This window comes from Lactuca serriola, chromosome 4, assembly GCF_051521515.1.
Source record: "Lactuca serriola cultivar US96UC23 chromosome 4, Lser_US96UC23_V15, whole genome shotgun sequence".
Taxonomy (NCBI): Eukaryota; Viridiplantae; Streptophyta; class Magnoliopsida; order Asterales; family Asteraceae; genus Lactuca; species Lactuca serriola.
In genome coordinates, this window is record NC_136411.1 from 74,146,174 (window position 1) to 74,153,708 (window position 7,535).

General features: G+C 33.7%; 1 pseudogene; it reads left to right on the forward strand.

The window, feature by feature from the left end:
* The first annotated feature begins 6,276 nt into the window (after positions 1-6,276).
* LOC145098514 (GDSL esterase/lipase At1g29660-like) lies at positions 6,277-7,289 on the forward strand (annotated as a pseudogene).
* The last annotated feature ends 246 nt before the right edge of the window (positions 7,290-7,535 follow it).

Sequence of the window (7,535 nt, forward strand, 5' to 3'; positions counted from 1 at the left end):
AAAATTTAGGCTTTGGGATCCACCCACGTACGCCCAGCGTACGTGCCCCTACACTCACTATTTACAAAAATGTCACTATAGGCCATTTGCAGCTCTTGTCATACATAAGGGCTAAAATACAGTAATCTTCATACTTAGGGTTAAAATTTAGAAATACCTCACACACACACACACACATAGATACATACTAATTGTGAACCTACTAGACGCAATGACATAGAATAGTTTCGAGGTAGCAGACTTCTAGTGCCCGGGGGGTGTTGTTGGGGAGTTTTTTTTATTTATTTTTATTTTTATTGATCTTTCTTTTGTAAACATATTATATTAAATAAAAATGCATTTCATTTGTGAATAGTGTCCGTGATGCGGGTAATGAAATTTTCTTTTGGGAAAATGACTTAAAAGCCTAACGAAGTTTCCAAACTGTTAAAAAAAAACCCTAATTATGTTTTGTGTTCAAGAAAAACCCAACGAACTTAACATTTTTTCTAAAAAAGCCCAACTAACTTACATTTTTGCTCAGTTCTTATTAGGGTCAACCGGCTAATGAAAGCCAACGAATGACATGTAATTAAATATATGGAAAATGACTTGTAAGACCAACAAAGTTTCGAAACCAGTAAAAAAACACCAATCATGTCTTGTGTGTTCAACAAAAACCCAACAAACTTAACATTTTGTCCAAAGAAACCCAACGAACTTACATTGCTCAACTTCGACCACATAAGACGACCCTCACTCGACTGCTTACCTCCGGCAATCTCGCCGGCCTTCAGTGCTCTATGTCCGACGTTCTTCTCCGTTGAAGTGTTTATCATCCTTGTAGCCATCTGTCAACAATCCAAAGTGGTTAAGGACATAATGGTAAGCATCCGTTTCATTCCTTATCTTTTTGTCTACAGATTTCCATCTCGTTGATTTGCACATTCTTCATTGATTTGTTTAAGTGAGATTGAATAGCAATAGAGAAACATTTGTGAAAACTTAAATTGGTGAAGTGGAAATCGTTTGTTTAATTATAATTTCTCTGTCACATTCCAATCGAGCTTAATTTATGTTCAACACACAAACTGCTTGATGAAATGACTTATGGAGATCTTCTTTTGAATTTCAAAATAAAAACTTCTTATATTAAAATTAACATATAAGTAATGTGTTTTGTGATGAGACGATATAACAAAATCTAAGGTGATGGATAGCTTGTATAACTTTCTACCCATTGTAGGATTTGATCACTCTAGTAAAGATGCACCACTGACCACTTGAAGCTGCTGTTGAGTAATTTAAAATTAGGTTAAGACTCAATGTAAAACCCTTGGCTAAGGCTTATATAGGTAATACACACTGATCAGTTGATTCCCAAATTTTTAAGATTAATTAAAATATTAGTTGTTCCTTGTTGTACCAGGTTTAAATTTTGACATGATGCCTTCTTTCCGTTATGTGATGCCAATGAGCGAGAGTTTGCAAACGATTGCATTTGAATTTAAAATTAGATATTGTCATATTGTTTAACACGTTTGGCCTGATGAAAGAAAATACTAATTTGAGTTGATATGCTTCAATTAGGCATGTTTTTTCATTTAAAATTAGAAAAAAATAAAAAATAAAATAAAAAATAAAAAATAAAAAATAAAAAAAAAAAACTAATTTCAGCAATAAATATAGACATGAAAAATAGATCTCACTTATTTCCTATTTACGGTATTATATATGTTTTTTTGTGTTTTATGTTAAAAGTATATATATCTTTTTGTTGTAGTTTTGGGTTAACTTAAATTTAATCAGACATAAAAACAAACCGAGAAACTAGTTTGGCAATGGGTGAAGAATATGATTGACGATGAAAACAAATTTGGGTGGATCCCGCCTGCTTTACAATGTTTCTTGACATTATACCTACTTTTTTATTTTTTTGTTATTATTGATTTTATGATTTTGCATATTTTAAGTATTGAACATTATGACCGGAAACGATTGTTAATTTTGTTTTCGTTAGGAAACCGATATTTTTTTATTTGTAATGGTATTTATATAAATATATGTTGTTTTCTATTTCTGAATATCCGTTTAATAAGATACAGAATATAAATTTCAAATGGATAATACTGTAAAAAACTGTTAGCTATGTGTATTTTGTGTTTGGGGTCAAAATGGTATTTGTAAAAAAATTAATAGTATAAAGTTTAAAATATATATATATATATATATATATATATATATATATATATATATATATATATATAATAAAAATAGAATAAAAGCTGAAAAATATAAAATTTTGAAACTATACGTATTTTGTAAATATTTTTGAAACTATATCTATTTGGTAATAAAATTTTCAAAAATTACCTATTCGGGCAAAAGCTCATTAAATCTTTGCGTCACGTTTTTTTTTTAGATTTAGAATTACACTACAATAAGATTGGGCAACAGCGGCGACATGCGTCGCCGCTAAAGGGTGGGCTTGTCGCCGCTAATACCTTTAGCGGCGACATGTCGCTGCAAATGCGTCGCCGGTATTGTTTCGTCGCTAATACGCTGAATGTCGCCGCTAATACCCAGCGTCGCCGCTAATACCAGGCGTCGCCACTAATACTGATCGTCGCTGCTAATAGTTTGTCGCCGCTAATGACGTTACGTCGCCACAAAAGCTGTCGCCGCTAATACTCTTTTAATTTTTTTTTAATTTATTTAACATTAAATTTATAATCAATCCAACTATTAATCCATATAGCATTTGAGAAATCTGATATGTTTTTATAGAAATATTAATACATATTATACAATCAATCCAAACTATCATACTACATTAACTATTCATCCAAATTACAAAACGTTTCATAAAATCCTAAAATAACTACTCGTCCTCATCATTATCTCCTTCATTATTTGGTGGCGGCAATGAGCGCAACCACTCTTCCAATGCTGCAGAACAGGCCGGGTCTTGTAGTATTGTTTGGAGCATTTGCAACTATAAAGAAAACGAAATATATTAACAACATATCAGAATAACATTATAATTAATTATACCATTCTACAAAATATCAACATAACAAATCATAACCAACATATCATTATAGCATTCTACTTTCCATTATAGCATTTACTAACAATTACCTATGATTGTGGTTGTTCTTGTGTCATTGGTTGCTGCTGATCATACATAGACACAACGGTAGGGGGTTTACGCCCAATGCCTCTGATATGTCCGCGTCGAACACCCAATATTCTTTCAAAAAAATCTTTTATATCAGTTGGTGCTAGACCGTTTGCCTCAGAAGTAGCTTGGGTTCGTTGGTTTATCTCTTCGAGTAAAACATTCTGTATTTTTTAAAAATAATAAAAATCATAAAAATTAGATTACTAAATACCTTTGACGATATAAACACTTATATGAAAAATACAAATTAACCACTTACGTATTGTTGCTCGACTGCAGGACTATAAAATACCCCTTGGCGATTGGAATTAGCTTTACGAAAAGCTTCGATTCGAGTGATATCCTATTTAACATTAAAATTTAGATTAGTTATACTTTAAATAAATATTTAAATATATCATAACTTACCTCTTTAAAACATACATTGTTGTATGAGCTCGACCCCCCTCTGTTTACAACTACTTATTTTGCACGGCATTCCTTGTTTACGGCGAACGCCTTAAAAATTCTGGCGTTTGAAAATGTTCGACTGCCTTCGCCCAATTTTCATGTGACATTCCGTTAGGGGGGTTGTTTAATGCGGCTTGGATATCTGTAGGCCCCCCGATTTCCTTAAAATAAGCATGAGCTTTACTTTTTCCACCTCTGTAAACTTTTGCAAGACTCGAATCAATGCTCCGCAACAATTGAGCACGCTCCGGATCCATGTTAACCTTATCCAAATCAAATTTATTCTGCAAAACACAAAAAGTTTAGTTAATTAAATAACAATCACAACTAAAATTAAAATTGTATCCAAGTTACCTTTAGATAAACAACTGCTGCATTCCTTAAAGCGAGGGAAACTTTGTCCCAACCAGATACGTTGAAAGGGACATTGTTCCACAAATACCTCCCAATTTCATGGGTGAACCAATTACCATGCTTCCCGACAGGGGAATATGTGATCTCCCTATCGAAATCCAAATCTATGGGCTTTCCCTTATTTGCCCTTATCAACTTTCTCAACTCAATATTTTTTGACATGCCTTTCCTTTTTTTAGGAAGCTCGGCTGTAAAAATACAATTAAACCTATTAGTCACGATAACTTATTATAAAATAATAAAAATAGTTAATAAATATATCATAATAAAACTCACCATCTTGTTCGTGCTGACCACGACCAAAGCCTCCTGGAGGTGGTGGATCCCCGGCTCCATCACCTCCGTGTCCAAGCCCCATAACATCGGCCATCATGGCCAAGAGTATTGCCCAAGTAAACCTCATCTGTAATATGAATAAAAGTTAGTTACCCTGCGAAATTGTAAGATATACAATATAGACAAACAACATAAATAAAAGTTAAACAAATAATATAGACAAACAACATAAATAAAAGTTAAACAAATAATATAGACAAACAACATAAATAAAAGTTAAACAAACAATAAAAGTTTCTATTACCAAAAAAAATTGATTTTTTAATCAGAATCTTGATCATATACTTCAATGTCTTCTTCATCCGTATCATAATCAGAATCGTCATCATCATAATCAGTCTCTTCATCGGAAACATTATCGATTCTACCCGTTGGCGGAGGTACTTCAGTCTCGTCTTCATCATCATAATCAGCATTGTTTTGAGCTACGTCAACATTGTTTTGAAAGTATTGTGAGAAGTCAATAAAAAATCTAGCTCCAAATGAAGAGTTGTTTTGAACTATGTCAACATTTTCGGCCTCCACATTGTCGACATCTTGGACAGAGTCACTGTAAGCATTTTGGACACGAGGATTGTCGGATGGTAGATCCCAAATATTTCGATGATTAACATGCTCGACGATACAACGAGGGTTGTTGTTTTGGTTTCTTCGATGATTAACAGGCTGGCGGATGTAGAACACTTGTTTGGCTTGCGAAGCATATATTCCAATTTCATACACTTAAGTCAAATGTATACATCTAATTTGCATATTCCAATTTCATCCAATTTCATACAAATATAAACATCTAAATTTCATTTTAAGGCAATGTGGTATAAACATAAATTTCAATCCAACAAATGTATATATTCATGTCATTTTTTTTATACATCAATCTAATCTAAACATAAATATCAAAATATACACAAAATGCATAATTAAATTCCCACAAATCTGGAAAAAAAAACACATACAAACCAACAAAATAATCCAACAAAATACATACAATCAAACAAAATTGTCCAACAAAATGCATAATTAACCACTTCATATCTCAAAATACAAACATAATCACTCAATATAATTGAAAAATGCTCACATTTTATCATCTTAATTAACACAAAAACAGAAAAATCATAGAAAAAGATGAGAAATTCGACCTTGGGGGAAGGAGGGGCAATTTCGGAATTTGCAAAAATATCACCGGTTTATGGTTGTCTTGGGGGAAGGAGGGGCAAGCACCGGTCCAAGAAGCAATTCCAACTCCACAAACTTGTCAAAAAATCGTGATATTGAAGAAAGAAAGAGAGGAAAACGAGAGAAGGTGGAAGGTAAGGAAGAAAATGGCAGAAAGGGAACCTGTGAAGGGGTAATCTGCGTTTAGTATTAGCGGCGACGGGTTTTAGCGGCGACGCAAGGGCAATAGCGGCGACATTAGGGTATTAGCGGCGACATGTGGAGGGAAAAGGTAACGCACGTTTCCGCTTTCCTCTACAGTCGTTAGATCAAAGTAAAATCGGACGAATGGGGTGAAAATGACGCGGATCGCTAAATCAAAGCATTAGCGGCGACGCATAGCAATAGCAGCGACACGTAACGCGTCATTTACATGTCGCCGCTATTGCTATGCGTCGCCGCTAAAGGCGTCGCCGCTAATGCTTTGATTTCTTGTAGTGTTATATTATATAAGAAAAAAAAATACCATAATTAATATTTGAAACGACTTTGTGTCCACTTGCCTCCTTCTAACCGTTGAAAAACAAAAAGTTTCCCTAGCCCAACCCCCTATTTTTTTCTTTAATTAAATAGCAAACAGTTTTCATTCGAAATCTACCATCAACCGATAACTTTATTAATTCTACTCCAACAAACATGACTCAAACATGAGTCGTCCACTCAGACTCCTGTTTTCGGTCCTCATAGTTGTCACAATGACACAACTTGTAACATTTGTTGTGAGTCAGCCACAAAGTCCCATGCTACATATTTGGAGACGAATTGGTCGATAACGGAAATAACAATGCACTTTCTCCAACTCTCTCACTTATATATCTTGACAATTTATATTTTAAAATAGTTAACCAATCTTGTTAAAATTATGTAATGTTTAACTTCATATTTTTGTGAGCAATACCGTGCTTATTAACATTATTCAAGTAAATATTACAGGATAATAATATTGATATCAAGAAATTGTATGTTTGATTGCAGGTCAACTTCTAGGTTTCGATAACTTCATTCCACCGTTCGCTAACGTAAGTGACCAAGAGATCAGCACAGGCGTAAACTAGTGCTGGTGCTGGCATTAGAGATGAAACAAGACCACAGTTGGTAATCACGATCCTTTTTATTTTTTTCTTCAACATTAAACACACATAGTAATCAATTTTTGTTGTGTTACTTGATGACAGGGTGATCGTTTCACCTTCAATAAGCAAAATCTTAATCATGCAACAATAATCGCTCGCCTTTGGCTCTTACTATGCAACCGGACATTTACTCAAGAATACCTTAAAAAATGCATTTACGTATCAATCATTGGAAGCGATGATTACATCAACAACTACCTGATGCCTAATAATTACCCCACGAGCCGCATATCTACCGTTGATCAATATGCAGCTGCTCTCGTGCGACAATACTCTCAACAACTAACGGTACAAATTATTTTCTTCCCCTTTCTACACTAATCTAGTTTTTAAATGTTTTGTGATATTTAATCGTTTGATTCTTCAAATCATATTAATTTTCATTGAACTGAAAATTTTAAATTTGAATTTGTTTCAATATACATGATAGACTCTGTATAAATTGGGAGCTAGGAAGATCGCGTATCGATTTGGGTCCGCTAGGGTGCACCCCAACTGAGATAGCAAGGTTTGGAACCGGTGGAAAACCTTGTGTGGATTCGATCAATAATGCAACTAGTCTATATTTTGTATGACGTAAGATTCACTTTCATCAACGTAACAATTAACCCTTCAGCATCACAAAAAGGTAAAACACTAGTACAACCCATTCTAATTTATGGTGTATCATTCATGTTGATTAATTACAATATCATTTTTTTTCTTCTGAGCTTCACATTATTTCGTATGTAATTATTCGCATAAATTGATTTGAATTTGAAGTTGGTCCTTGTTGTCAAGTACGAAAAGATGGACAATGTATTCCAAACTCAATTCCTTGC